This window comes from Haematobia irritans, chromosome 1 (assembly GCF_050003625.1).
Source record: "Haematobia irritans isolate KBUSLIRL chromosome 1, ASM5000362v1, whole genome shotgun sequence".
NCBI lineage: Eukaryota > Metazoa > Arthropoda > Insecta > Diptera > Muscidae > Haematobia > Haematobia irritans.
Window position 1 is genome coordinate 104586496 of NC_134397.1, and position 16359 is coordinate 104602854.

The 16359-nt window shown below is 35.9% G+C and overlaps 1 protein-coding gene across 1 annotated transcript in view; it reads right to left on the reverse strand.

Moving 5' to 3' along the window:
• The window catches only part of LOC142230190 (proton-associated sugar transporter A-like), a 190781-nt gene that overhangs the window by 50319 nt on the left and 124103 nt on the right, over window positions 1-16359 (reverse strand). The window lies entirely within an intron of this gene.

The following is a 16359-nucleotide window of genomic DNA, read 5'->3' on the forward strand; positions in this document are numbered from 1 at the left end:
AAATCTATTTTCCCCAATAAAATTTTTGGAATCCTCAAAAATCGAGTTTACAAAACCATCGAAATGCAACCAACTTTGATAAACCTTATCATCTTAAACATTTTTGGGATCCTCAAAAATCGAATTTACAAAACCATCGAAATGCATCTTTGATAAACCTTATCATCTTACCACCATCCGAACACCAACCAACGTATGCAACCCATGTAAAACAAGAAATCAATCATGCACACCCCAATAAAATTTTGGGGATAACCAACCTTTTTTAATAAACCTTATCAGGAGAAAGTTATAGATAAAACCATTGTCCCCCAATAAAATTTCTGGGATCCTCAAAAATTTAAACTTGATAAAACAACTTTCATAAACCTTATCATCTTATCAACCAACCAACGTATGTAACCCCTGTCAAACAATAAATCAATTTGTAAGCCCCAATAAAATTTTGGGGATAATCAACCTTTTTTTGTTTACATAGCACTTGACCTAATTACATAAACCACTTGACCTATATCTCAAACGCAGAAAGTATCTCTACTCGCTTGCTTTGGTTTCAATGATTTTCGATTTTATAAAACAGCAAAAAATGCAGCTTTCAGCACAAAATACTTCGAAACGAATATTACGAGTAGACTGCAAAAGCTTTAATTCACAATTTAGCACAGTTTTTAGTACCAACTAAGCGGTGTATCCACACAGAATTTTAATTTTATTTGGAGCAGCTTAAAAACACGTCCACACAATGTAACAACTTTTGTTTAAACTTTACATGAAATTGTTCTTATTGTTACATTATTAAAACAGATCCATAGTGAATTGTCAAAATTTAAAAAAAGAAAACTTTGCACCCCGTTAGGTTAGGTATAATGGCAGCCCAATATTTCTGGCTCACTAGACTATTCGTCCATTGTGATACCACAGTGATGAACTTCTCTCTTATCACTGATTTCACCCCTTTATTCCACGACATATAATAGGGTCCAAATGGAGTTAAAGTTAAACGGTGTATCTCCCAATTCCTGATATGAAACAATTTTGACATATCTCTAATGGTTTTAACATACAGATTGACAATTTTAGGACAATCGGATAAAAAATGCGGGAGATCGGTCTATACGGTGGCCTTATCAAAGACCGATATAAAGACCGATGTAGAAAAAATCGGGCATAATACATCGGGGTATCGGTCTATATGGGGACTATATCAAAACATGGCCATGACGCTAAGGTATCCAAATTACCGGTGTTTTTGAAATGTCGGAGTTTTTAAACACAAATTTTTTTTCTATATAACAATGAATTAACAATTTATTCTAATAAAATGAACATTTTAAAACAAACTAAGATTTATACCGTATTTCCAGTATCATAGAATAAATTAATGCCGCAAGAGAACAACTGATATTTTCGTTTATTTTTTATGAAAATACTGATCTTCAGTGGATTGCATATACAGACATAAATTTGTTCTTTTCTGCGGAGAGAAATTTTAGACAAACGACATTTTTTTGTTTTGATTTTAAAAATGTTCTTTAAAAGCAAAGACAAAAGATTCGAGACGATCGTCAAAACACTTCTAATAAATTTGGTTTTATTTGCCCTTAATGAAAAGACTTTACAACAAAGCGGAATTTCCTTTGACAAAAATTTCGTTCCCTAGGGAAAATATTTTTTGGGCAGAAGACACACTATTAATCTCTTCAGTTTTTGGAAAAAATCGATTGATAAAAGTGGTGTATTAACAGATTATTTTGCGCTACACGCAGAAAAATAATTCTTTCCTCGTAAACGAAATTTTAGACAAACATATGTCGTTTCCCATTTGCTTTTCGCTGTAAGGAAGTTTGTTTGGAAGAAAAGTATATACTTTTGGGCATAAACATTGATTCTTTTACAAGATATAAAAATCATTTCATAAAGACTAACTTAAAAAATTCTTGCTAATTGCATCTTTCCTCACAATTTTCCCTCTTCCACGAGGTTTTTTAGGTCTTAGCACCTTTTTCTCTAATACAAACAATATAGAAGAAATTATTCGATGTGACAAATTTTTTAAATTTAACTTTCGCCTGGACGGAGAATCGAACTGCGTACCACACAGTTCGTAAGTCAACACACTATCCACTGGGCTACGTAGCTGTTATTCTCATCAACAGACAATTGTCGCTATAGCCATCAACGCACAAGCAGCGTGAACAGCCAAGCAGTTATATTTATAAAGCATAGTTTTCGGCGCTCACGAGCCAATGTAAAGACCGAAACTTAATTTTAGTGGGCCATCGTGGAGCAATGGTTATCATACCGCTTTGCATACAAAGGGTCGTGGGTTCAATCTCTGCTTCGACCGAACACAAAAAGTTGTTTTTTACATATTGTCTAAACTTGCTATTTTACACTTATAACATTCAGTTCAAAGACAAAATTGGTTTCTGAGCAGAGTTTTTGGCCCCTCCTATCCATGCAGTTGAAGGCTTTCATTTCTTCATTCGATTTTTATTTCGCTGTCCTTTATGCATAATTCTTCCATCTTACCAGCCATATACAAAAATACATAAAGAAAAAGTGAAAGTGCCTCAAGGAAAGTATGGATTTGAGAATCAAAAGATTTCCTTTAAAGAATTGCAGAAGTCAATACTAATTTAAAGTGAAAGGAATCTACGACTGTATTATATATAAAAATTAATTTTTCATTGCGAAAACTTCACAGTGAATCAAGAAATCCAATTAAATCCTATAAATAAATTAAAAACTAATAGGTTTCGGGCAACTAAATTAATATACGGTTTCGGAAAAAATAAAACTTTCAACACAAGGTATTCCATTATTTATTGTTTTATTGGTTAACGATTTTGTTATACTAACACTCATCCTAATGTCAGTCATATAATGATACTCTGATGATCAAATGATTTAATACCAATTAAGAGAATTTGGCCAATCACAGCAGCACAAGCGCTCTTAAGAAGTTTATCACGCTATCACGTACTCTTGATGTTCTCAATGATTAGCACGTACAGTGCTTCAACTCTACACCCAAGAGATATTCGTTAACGAAGCCGCAAAGTGATTTGGAATAATTCGAATTGATTTGAGAACAGATTTAATTCCATTTGCCTTACATCGAATTGTTGTATTATAGTTAAATGTCACATAGATATAATATACGCTGAGATTTACAATTAATCTCAAATGCTTTAAAGTTTTTCCAAAAGGTTTACAATTAACCTATTCCTAGATGTATTCATACCCTTCACCACTACTGTGGTACAGGGTATAATAAGTTTGTGCATTTGTATGTAACGCCAAGAAGGAAAAGTCTGAGACCCATCGTTTAGTATACCGATCGGCTTAGAATTAAATTCTGAGTCAATTTAGCACAAAGTTTTACATGGGCTCAAAGACAATCGCGATTGATTTTGAAAAAAAATCGGTTCAGATTTAGATATAGCTGCCATATATATTTATCACCGATGTGGTCATAATTAACGTATTCATCAACGTATTTTCTCAAAATTTCGGGCAAAATGTTGGGGTTTTCGTAAGATATGCAAAATATCAGCCAAATCAGTTCAGATTTACATATAGCTCCCATATATATCTTTCGTTCGATTTCGACTAATATGGCCACAAAAGCCAGAGGTTTGACCTGATTTGCTTCAAATTTTGCACAAGGAGTACGTTTAATAGTATCGTTAAGTCTGCCAAATTTGGTTCAAATCGTTTCAGGTTTTGATATAGCTCCGATATATATCTTTCGTCCGATTTGCACTTATATGACTTCAAAAGCCAGAGTTTTGGCCTGAGTTGCTTTAAATTTTGCATAAGAAGTACGTTTAATAGTATCGTCAATTGTGCCAAATTTGGTTTAAATCGGTTCAGATTTAGATATAGCTCCCATATATATCTTTCGCCCGATTTACACCCATATGACCACGGAGGCCAAAATTATTCTCGCCAGAGTAGGAGAAATATGATAGAATGTTTCAAAAATTGTAAACATTACTCAAATTGTCCTATATCTTGAATACATACACACACAAAAATAAAATTTGAATTTGTACATAAATTTTTACATTTTTATAAATTTATGGACTTTTTCATAAAAAATGTGTACACTTACATAATATATTGTTTTCATAAATACTTGTTATGAAATTATGAATCTTTTATTAATATATAGAGACGGTTTCATAAAATTAATGAAATTTTACTTAATATATCAAAAAATACTGGTTTTCTCTTAGCGTGAGAGAGCCACAACATAGAGTTACTCTCATATATATACAATACAAGCATATAATACGAGACAACAAAAAACGAAACATAACGTTTTGAAGGTAACACGCGAGTTTGATGTATTTGAGTTGTTCAGTACAATTTGAGTCGCAGTCGCGATTTGAAGATTTTTTATTGCTCTACAAAAAATTGCGAAAAAAACAATATTAACTGGAAGCTATTGTTATGTTTATCAATAATATAAAATATTATAAAATTATGTTCTGCTGGCTGGACTTTAATGCGGGTTTTAATAAATGGGTTCATACATTTTGACCAATTATGCGGGCATTAAGAATCAGGGGAAAAAATTTAAAAGAAAACTGGCATATAATGCATGAGTTTTTTTGTACATATTATGTAAAGGTACATATTTTTCAATGACACAAATATGTATACTTCATTTGTAATATTAAAATTTCCATTCATATTATGTACACATTCATAGTCAATGAAAACCTGTATTTTTGATTTTATGAATTGCTTTCATATAATTTATGAATCCCGTGTTTGGAAAATTTTTGTGAACACTATTCATAAAATAAATGTATTATTATTTTTGTGTGTATGTATCGCCCGATAAATCATAACTGCTTTTTTGCATCAAAGCTATTATATTTCCCATATTTTGTTACTAACATCGTGTTTCATCCCAGGGTGTTAGCCGATTTAAGTTTTAAATCTAGCGATTTAGTAGAAGTACAAAAAATTGTCTCAAAATCGTTTCAGATATAAATATTTGTATATAGAAATATAAACCTTGATAATAACTCCCAACAAATTTGAAGGAGTTGAGATGGTAACACAAATTTTGGTCTACGTAGTGGTGAAGGGTATAATATAGTCGGCCCCGCCCGACTTTAAACTTTACTTACTTGGCTCTGTGTTACAAACATTTTATTTATTCCATTTGAATTTCACAAACTTTGGAAATTGTGTTTGCCAAAAGTTCACAGAACATTAATGTTAACCTAATTCCCAAATGTCCAAGAATGGATAGTTGGTTCATTTTTGGTTTTCAAATTTTGCGGGAAATGTGAGTTTTGCTAATTGTTTAATATTTGGCTATTGTATGGAAAATTGTTGATTACTTTGGAATTTTCTTTTTTGAATAAAAATTTTATCATTGTTTGAAATTCTACTGATTTATTTTTCGAAATTCTACTTTATATTTCGCTTATTGGTTTAATATTTGATCACTGTTTGAAATTTTACTCATTGTATTGAAATTTGATCATTGTAATTTTCCCTGTTCATTACGAAAGCTGCGGTAACGACAAAAATAATTTGGTATTGGTATGAACCAGGAAATACTTTAGTGTGTCATGAGATTAAAGCCAATTTCGAAAGGTAATCATATACATTTCTAATTTTGAACCACTATAATTTTTCACTACAAGGAGCTATGTTGTTACATGGAAGTAATTCGAAGACGTCCTTAAACACTTTATAGTCTTGTGCTTTCATATTCAAAAGTTTTCGATTGTTAATAATCGACAGCCGGTTTGGGTCGGTTCAAACTACCCTCACCGAGAAATTGTCTCAATAATTTTTGAAATCCCCAGAAATCCAATATTGTAAATAAAATATAATTTGTAACATCATTGCACGATGGACCCACCGCATACTAAGGAATCAATGTAATTACGACACCAGAGTCCACCAAACGTTGGACGAATCAGCTGGTGGTTCTGAGACTAAGGTTAGGTTAGGTCAGGTTAGGTATAGTGGCAGCAGATATTTCAGGCTCACTTAGACTATTCAGTCCATTGTGATACCACATTGGTGAACTTCACTCTTATCACTGAGTGCTGCCCGATTCCATGTTAAGCTCAATGACAAGGGACCTCCTTTTTATAGCCGAGTCCGAACGGCGTTCCACATTGCAGTGAAACAACTTAGAGAAGCTTTGAAAACCTCAGAAATGTCACCAGCATTTCCGAGGTGGGATAATCCACCACTAAAAAACTTTTTGGTGTTCGGTCGAAGCAGGAATCGAACCCACGACCTTGTGTATACAAGGCGGGCATGCTAACCATTGCACCACGGTGGCTCCCTAAGAGATTACCATCTGTCTTATTTAATGTCACGTATTCTCGTGAGCTCAAGGAACTTGGCCTTGCCGATCCTTACTTTAACAAGTCTTCAAATATCGACTTAATATTTGGTAATGACTCGGAAAGATTTGTGAATATTGAAGGTATCAGGAAAAACATTCGTGGGCAAGCTACAGCATACAACACCATTTTTGGATGGATGCTCAGCGGTCCCATGGTAGCCAAGGAAGTCCAGACATTCACAACAAACGTTGCCACTTTTGAAGACGATGAAATTAGTAATATACTTCGAAAATTTTGGGAAATTGAGGAAATTCCCTCAATTCCACTATGCTCCAAAGAAGACAAGTATTGTCAAGATTTCTATAATGCACCACATCTCGTGACACTGATGGTCGATATATATTTCGACTCCCATTTAAGTAAGAATTTCCTAACTCCCTGCTTCTTGGCTCATCTCGATTTCTCGCTCTTGCACAATATTCAAGGTTAGAAAAAACGTTAGTTACAAATCCCCAACTTAAAGAGCAATAGCATGCGGTTTTAAACGAATATATCTCCTTGGACCACATGGAAGAAACTTTCTCCCAAGAAATATCAGAAAAAGGTAAATTTTTCTCATTTTACCTCCCACATCACGTGGTGGTACGCCCTGAACACAAGTCTATAAAAGTAAGGGTTGTATTTAACGCCTCACGCAAATCCAAGTCTGGTTTTTCGTTAAATGATATACTCTATACTGGTCCCACACTTCAGAACGAATTGATAGCGACAATTCTTAACTGGAGGAGATGCGAGTACGCTTATAGTGGAGATATACAATAAATGTACCGCCAGATAAAGGTACATCCCTTAGATAGACCCTTTCAAAGGATTTTGTTCCAAAGCCATCCAAGCGGTCCAACCAAAGATTTTCAATTGAACACAGTTACCTTCGGTGTAAATTGTGCACCATTTTTAGCTATCAGAACTTTACAACAGTTGGCTTCTGACTCTGAGGAGCAATTCCCACGGCAGCTAAGATTTTACGTAAGGAAACTTACGTTGACGATATTTTGTCCGGTGGGTATAGTATCGAGGAAACTGTTGAATCCCAAAAAAACCTTATTGCGGTACTAAAGTACGCTGGGTTCCCATTAAAGAAAATCACGACGAACAAACCGGAGCTATTGAATCATCTTCCCAATGAGGATTTATATGATTCCGATCTTTTTCTTTCTACAGTAGCCCAATTATTTGACCCTGATGGGCGGATAACCCCAATTATAATTCGCTCGAAGATTCTTATGCAGCAACTTTGGCTGGAGGGCGTAGCCGTCACGTCTAATTCCATATGGAAAACCTTATGTACGGAATTGCCTGCAATTCAAGATATTACCATACTGCGGTGGATTCGATATACCCCGGGAGATATAATAGATATTCATGGATTTTGTGATGCGTCGAAGTCGGCGTATTGTGCATGCATTTACATTCAAGTAGAAAACAAATCCTCTAATACTTTTTGTAATTTACTCACAGCCAAGAGTAAAGTTGCTCCTTTGAAAACAGTAACTTTGCCGAAACCGGAGCTAAATGGCGCTTTACTATTAGCCAAACTGGTAAATTACGTGTCACAAATTTTTGATAATGGTATTAACTCTATAACACTTTGGGCAGATGCTTCTATTGTGCTCTAAACCACCGATGACTTGGGAGACATATGTGGCCAATAGGACATCGCAGATTCACGATTTGGTTACAAATGGAAAGTGGCGATATGTTCCCACCCAAGACGACCGGGTTGTCGTGGAACTCGCGGTTGTTCACCACAAGATATCATTTCCAATGCATTGTGGTGGAATGGACCGAAATGGCTAACAATATCGGAATGTAAATGGCCTAAGAAAACCAACTTAGGGGTTGCCATAGAAGACAATTCAATTCAAATTTGTTATGTGTTGTCCTCTGAAGATGATATTTTATCTAGATTCTCATCGTATACGAAAGCCTTTAGAGTTATTTCTTATGTTTTTAGGTTTTTCCATTTAACTCACCCAAGATTCAAAAGTACTGTCAGAAATGCATGCATTGAGTTGACACTTAACGAGCTACAGTTTGTGAAAACTCGATTAATTGTGCTCTCTCAAAAAAAAAAAAATTATCTCGAAGATTACGAAACAGTGATGAAGTCTGAACTACTATCCCCTAGAAGCAGTTTGTCTACATTAAACCCGTTTCTGGATTCCGAGAAAGTTTTACGTGTGAATGGAAGATTGTCGGATTCATCTCTTCCTTATAGGAAAAGATATCCCATAATACTTCCCGGTAACTCCAAATATTGTCGGTTGTATTTATTACATTTGCACATCTTTTTGGCTCACGCGGAGGCCACCCAAATATGTGGATTCTCACAGACTGAGTTCTATATCTCTAGATTGAGGCCCAGAGTTAAGGGTATTATTCATCGATGTAAGGTTTGCATTATACATAAGCACAAGCCCCTCAAATAATGGCACCTTTACCACCCAAGCGTTGTACACTTTCCCCGCCGTTCCACATAACTGGCTGGCCCGTTTGATCTTAAAAGCTCAATCTTGCGTAATTCTCCCACTATTAAAGGCCATGTATGTGTTTTTGTATGTTTCGCTACGAAAGCCATACATTTAGAAGTATGCTCAGACTTATCTTCCGCTGAGTTCGAAGCTACGTTTTCTCGCTTTGTTTCCAGGCGGGGATTCCCCAAAGGGTGGTTTCAGACAATGGTAGACACTTTTTGGGCGCAAGTAGAAACCTTTGCAGACAATTTACCCGATTTTTAAAGCTATATTCAAGCGATATATCTCAAAAATACTCAATCCATGGGTTTGAGTGGAAATTCATACCACCTCATGCTCCTCACGTGGGCTGCCTGTGGGAGCCGCAGTTAAAAGTTTTAAAACTCTCGCTGGTTCACACAAATTTACTTTTGAGCAATTTCTTACAATATTGGCGCGTATCGAAGGGGTTCTAAACTCACGACCCATCTCTGCAATATCAGAAGATCCAACGGATTTAACAGCGCTTACTCCTGGACTTTTTAAAGAGGCCCCCCTTTAATGGCGCTACCCGAGTCTCTCTTACCCAACTTGTCTCTCGTAAATCGATGGTTAAAACTCAAAGCTCTCCATCATCAGTTTTCTGTAAGATGGAAACAAGATTATTTGAAGGCTCTACAGAAACGTTATAAATAGAGAAATTCATTTAGCTGCTTAACAATTCATACTAGTATCGGATTTTATAGTCTCATTTTCTTAATTTAGCATTTTATCGTAATTTTTAATCTATTTCTATATCCAGAGCTTCAGCAAGGCAAGGCATATACAAATGCAAACTGTGTAATCGATTCCATGCACTAAAAGTATGCCCTAAATTTCTATGGATGACCCCCCGAAAACGAAAAATCTGGTTTTAAGAGAAGTTTACTGCATCAACTGTCTGACACGTAGTCACCGATTCAGAGACTGCCGATCGCCCAATATGTGCCGAAAATGCGAAAGGCCGCATCAAACGTTACTCCATGCAAGCTACATCCAGGCAGAAACCAAAAAGCGAAATGTACGTCAATCTAACAGCAACTTACAACGAAACGGCAACGTAGTACTCACCAGACTAATACAACCGATAGAGCTTCACCAAGCCAAACGACTCCCAAACAGCAGCTGCTATCGGAAGCCATTCGAGCCCTAGCTTCGGTTCTATGTTCGAACACCGAGTAACCTCCCCTGGCCTAGCGGCATATGTAAACTTGCCAGTTTAGACTTATAACATTCAGTGCAAAGACAAATTTGTACGATACTGTTTTGGATAATTACCAATTTCTTGAATAACTAGTTTTAAGTATCTATTGTGATTAAAAAAAAAAAACATTTTCTTGGCAAGTACTCAAAGATGAATTCAAACACTTGCATCCAGGGCGGCCAATAAAATTTCAAGAAAAATCGTCACTTTTTTCGATAAAAATCGTCCTAATAGGCACTTGCATTTTAAAAATCGTCAATATAACTTATATTAAAATTAATCGTAGTTTTTGGTTAAACTAAAAACAAAATAAATAAAGAAATCAGTTTTGTATATAAATAGCATTACCATAAAATCATTTTTTTGGTTAAACAAAAATATTTCGTAATTTTTGTATAAAAAATATATTTTTCTAAAATATAGTTATTAATTTAGTAACATTTTTAATTATATATTTTGAAACTAAAGAAAAAGTCCCATGTCCCAAAACAAGTGACTTTTTATGGTGGTTATTTTTTATACTGTACTAGAATTTTATCATAATTAGTAATAGTTTTTATTGCACATTCTGTGTAAATCATTATCAATTTTGGTATTAAAACAATTTGAATTATTTCATTTTAGTTTGTTTTTTGAACAGAATATTCCATCCAATGAATTATTCTCCAGCTATCATCTAATTTTAGTTTTTTGCTTAAAAATGTCTACGTTTGCTGTGGAGTTTGGAAGAATCATGATTATTTGTACGAATTTTGAAAAATCTCGAAAAGCCAAAGTACTCCACGTTCTGTTTCCGATTTTTTCCCCAACATTTTTCAAATTTATTTTAATACTAGCGTAACCCGGCCCGCTTCGCTGCGCCTTCCGAAGCGTATTTGGAGGAACATTTTGCGTTAACTTAGTCAACTATATCCTTCGTGTTGAAAACAAATTCGAAAAGATTTGAATTCTTTTAAACAAATCGGACTACTTGATTTTTCGTTTATAGGTACAAATACGGCGGGAGAGGGTGTACTTTCTTCTATATTTCTTGTGAATTTTAAGTGTGGTTTGTCAAGGAAAGGTATCATTCTCCTCAACATATCTGAAAATTAAGCATTATATTATAATAACATACAAAGAATTACTGTTTCCCATCCAATAAATCGGAAAAGGCAAAAGTAGTAAAAAATTTTACCACATTAACATTTGCTAACATGTTGGCAAATAATGCACCCTCTACGTTGACTGCCAATTTCATGTAAATTTAAGTTCTTTACTAAAAAGAAGTCTGGCAGAAGCCTGTGCAAAAATCATAAAATTATGTACCGAGTTCCCATTTACGGACAACCCTCTACTTTCAACTTAAGAAAAAAAAAAACGACAAAAGGGAACCCTCTCTTTACTAATAAGAAGTCTGGAAGAAAGAAGCCTGTGCAAAAATCATAAAATTATATACCGAGTTCCCATTTACGGACAACCCACTTTCAATTTAAGAGAAAAAACCGACAAAAGGGAACTCTCTCCCCACCTTCGCTCCACTCTGACCTGATATCGGACTATATATATATATATATATATATATATATATATATATATATATATATATATATATATATATATATATATATATATATATATATATATATATATATATATATATATATATATATATATATATATATATATATATATATATATATATATATATATATATATATAGATAGATATGATTTTTCGATATCTGGTTGGGGAAGGGGAAAATTGAAATAAACTTTGTCGATTTACTTCGATAGAATTTATAGGGACCATTGAGTAGTTGCGAAATTAATATAGGGTACGTGATAGTCCGATATCAGGTCAGAGTGGAGCGAAGGTGGGGAGAGAGTTCCCTTTTGTCGGTTTTTTCTCTTAAATTGAAAGTGGGTTGTCCGTAAATGGGAACTCGGTATATAATTTTATGATTTTTGCACAGGCTTCTTTCTTCCAGACTTCTTATTAGTAAAGAGAGGGTTCCCTTTTGTCGTTTTTTTTTCTTAAGTTGAAAGTAGAGGGTTGTCCGTAAATGGGAACTCGGTACATAATTTTATGATTTTTGCACAGGCTTCTGCCAGACTTCTTTTTAGTAAAGAACTTAAATTTACATGAAATTGGCAGTCAACGTAGAGGGTGCATTATTTGCCAACATGTTAGCAAATGTTAATGTGGTAAAATTTTTTACTACTTTTGCCTTTTCCGATTTATTGGATGGGAAACAGTAATTCTTTGTATGTTATTATAATATAATGCTTAATTTTCAGATATGTTGAGGAGAATGATACCTTTCCTCATTTTTTGACACCTGGTCGCGGAGGGGGACCTCCCCTTTGTCGGACTTTTTGAAAATTGGACCAAAGTTGACCGATTGGCTTGAAATTTTCATTGAAGGTTGGGGTTGGCAACTAGACAAAGATCCGCTACTTTATATTTGGATATTTGGAGGCGGAGGGGGACCTCCCCTTTGTTCGACTTTTTTTAAAGTACGGTGAAAAAAACTACAATTCTCTAAATTATCTGAGATTTAAAGAGAACATGCGGTGAGGTTATGGAATTAATATGGGGTACCTGATGATTTCATATGCGGACGGGGAGGGGGACCTCCCCCTTGCTTTACTTTTTGAAACTTGGAACAAAATTATGCGATTTGCATGAAATTTTCATTGAATGTTGGGGTTGGCATCTAGACAAAAATCCGCTACATTATTTTTCGATATTTGGTCGGGGAGGGGGCCACCCCTTTGCCCGACTTTTTTTAAAGTACAGTGAAAACAAAACTAAACTCCCCCGACTGAAATTTTACGGAAAAATGGGTGAGGTTATGAAATTTATAACAGGTTCCTGATTTTTTAATAAAAATAATAGGGCATAGGGAGACATCCGCTTCTCTTAAGTACATACAGAGAAACAATTAAACTTTACCGAGTTACTTTACAGAGGACTGGGGAGAGATCGTAACCTCTGTCAACCGTAATAGTTGATACCTGATTTTTGGACGGAAGAGAGGCCGCCCCTTTAGGCTTATAATTTGCTTGACATTTTCTGGGACGTTTACAAAAGATACGCTTTTCGACATTTGGTCGGGGAGGAGGCCCTCCTCTAAAACTGCAAAAAAATGGCTCTATTAGCCATGTTCCTTAATCTATATCTGTCCATAAAGCTCGAAAAATAATTGTATAATTAGATATAATGCATTTGAATTGCCTGTTTCGGTATCAGGCTAACATGAAATATAAAAAAATTTAAGTTTTCTTGAAATTTACAAAGGAAGCGGGGGAAAAGGTTATAAATGAAGAGGAAACCTTCATTGCCCCACACTTGAAGGAAAGTTTCAAGAATTTTCAGGGAAGGTTAGGGGTGCTATTCACTACGGTGTTTGTCGATATTGTATCGGGGAAAGTGACGTCCCTTTAAAACAATAGAGCAAAAATTAAACATCTCCGATCTACTTGAAATTTACAGGGAACGTGGGAGGAGGTGATGAAATTTATACATGATTTTTAAATTAATACTAGCGTAACCCGGCCCGCTTCGCTGCGCCTTGCGAAGCATATTTGTAGGAACATTTTGCGTTAACTTAGTGAACCATATCCTTCGTGCTAAAAAAAAGCAACATATCTGCTAAAAAAAAAATCAACATATCTGAAAATTATTACTGTTTCCCATCCAATAAATCGGAAAAAACAAAAATAGCAAACAAATTTTACCACTTTAACATTTGCTAAAATGTTGGAAAATGATGCACCCTCTACGTTGGCTGCCAATTTCATGTAAATTTAAGTTCATTACTAAAAAGAAGTCTGTGCAAAAATCATAAAATTATGTACCGAGTTCCCATTTACGGACAACCCTTTACTTTCAATTTAAGAAAAAAAAACGGACAAAAGGGAACCCTCACCCCACCTTCGCCTAACTCCGACCTGATATCGGACTATCACGTTCCCTATATTAATTTCACAACTACTCAATAGTCCCTATAAATTCTATCGAAGTAAATCGACAAAGTTTATTTCAATTTTCCCCTTCCCCAACCAGATATCGAAAAATCATATACTAATTGAAAAATCATGGTTAGGTTAGGTTAGGTTAAAGTGGCAGCCCGATTAAATTTCAGGCTCACTTAGACTATTCAGTCCATTGTGATACCACATTTAACTAAAAGTACCTATTACATATGGGCACTTCTAGTCTTAACCACTGAACCTTCTCTATTATTAACTTTTGTGGAACCAACCAGATTGCTCCAAAAACATTAACAAACTGCTTAAGTTAACGTTTTCCAGGTCAGCCAGTAATCTAAAGCTATATGCTCCTAAAATTCGCTTACGCCTTACACAAAAAGCAGGACACTCACACAAGAGGTGTTTAATTGATTCCTTTTCCTCCACGTCATGACAGCTTATACAATAGTCATTATACTTCGCACCTATAGTTTTTGCAAATTCGCCTATCAGGCAGCGACCCGTTATAGCAGATATTAGGAGTGCTATCTGACGCCTTGAGAACACTAGCATATCTAGTGTGCGGTTTAAGTTTAAATGGGGCCATATTTGCTTGGTGTCGTTACAACCCTTGCAATTTTCCCATCGAATATTGGCCATCATAACAGCCTTCTCACGCAGTAAGAGCTTGCAGGTGGCCAGAGGCATACCAACAGATTCTAGTTCCCCTGGAATATGTAAGGTAGTTCCTAGCCTTGCTAACACATCTGCTTCACAGTTCCCCGGTATGTTCCTATGACCAGGCACCCATATTAGGTGATTTTTGTACTGCTCAGCCATCTTGTTGAGAGATTTGCGGCAGTCTATGGCCGTTTTTGAGTTAAGGAACACAGAGTCCAAGGATTTTATTGCAGGTTGACTGTCTGAGTATATATTAATGCCAATATTTGTTGGAACATTACTTCTCAGCCAATTCACCACCTCACTTATTGCCAATATTTCAGCCTGAAAAACACTACAGTGATTAGGTAATCTTTTCGCTATTTGAATTTCCAGATCTTTAGAATATACTCCGAACCCCACTTGTCCATTCAATTTGGAGCCATCAGTATAGAAATCTATATATCTTTTATTCCCCGGGGTCTGTGTACACCACGCCTCACTGTTGGGAATTAGAGTTTCAAACTTTTTGTCGAAAAGTGGTTTTGCCAGGGTGGAATCCACTACGTTAGGCACATCTGGCATTACTTTGAGGACCGAACTATGACCGTACATTTTTTCCGACCACAGCGATAGCTCGCGCAACCGCACAGCCGTTGTTGCAGCTGACTGTTTGGCCAAAATGTCTAAAGGCAATAGATGTAGCATGACATTAAGGGAGTCTGTTCCTGTCTTACTAAATGCGCCTGAGATACATAAGCTCGCCATACGCTGAACTTTATCTAAACAAGTCGGTTTCTGAAGTGCCGGCCACCAGACTACAACACCATATAGCATTATAGGTCTAACCACTGCCGTGTATAGCCAATGCACAATTTTTGGTCTTAGTCCCCACTTTTTCCCTATTGCCTTTTTGCACGAGTACAAAGCTACCGTGGCTTTTCTCGCCCTCTCTTCAATATTAAGCCTAAAATTCAGCTTCCTGTCCAAAATAACGCCAAGGTATTTTGCACACTCACCAAAGGGAATTTCAGTACCCCCTAAGGAAATGGGCCTAACCGTGGGAGTTTTGCGATCTTTGCAGTACATGACTATTTCTGTCTTTGCTGGATTTACACCAAGACCATTATCTTTCGCCCATTTCTCAGTCATCCGGAGAGCTCTCTGTATAATATCTCTGATTGTGGATGGGAATTTTCCCCTGACTGCTAGCGCCACATCATCTGCGTATGCCACCACTTTTATCCTTTCTTTTTCTAGAGAAACCAGAAGGTTGTTTATAGCAACATTCCAAAGAAGAGGTGATAGAACTCCTCCTTGGGGAGTGCCTCTGTTCACATACCTTTGTATGTTTGCTTGCCCTAGTGTGGCTGAAATACGTCTCTTCATTAGAAGTTCGTCTAACAGCCTAAGAATACCTGGATCAACATTCAGAGTTGTCAGTCCATTTAATATCGAGCTCGGATGGATATTATTGAACGCCCCTTCGATGTCTAGAAACCCCACGATTGTGTATTCTTTGACAGATAGTGAGCTTTCAATAAAGCTGACCAGTTCATGCAATGCGGTCTCAGTAGACCTGCCCTTCGAGTATGCATGCTGTCGTTTCGAGAGCAAACCTGAATCCACGGTAGTTCTAAGATACATGTCTA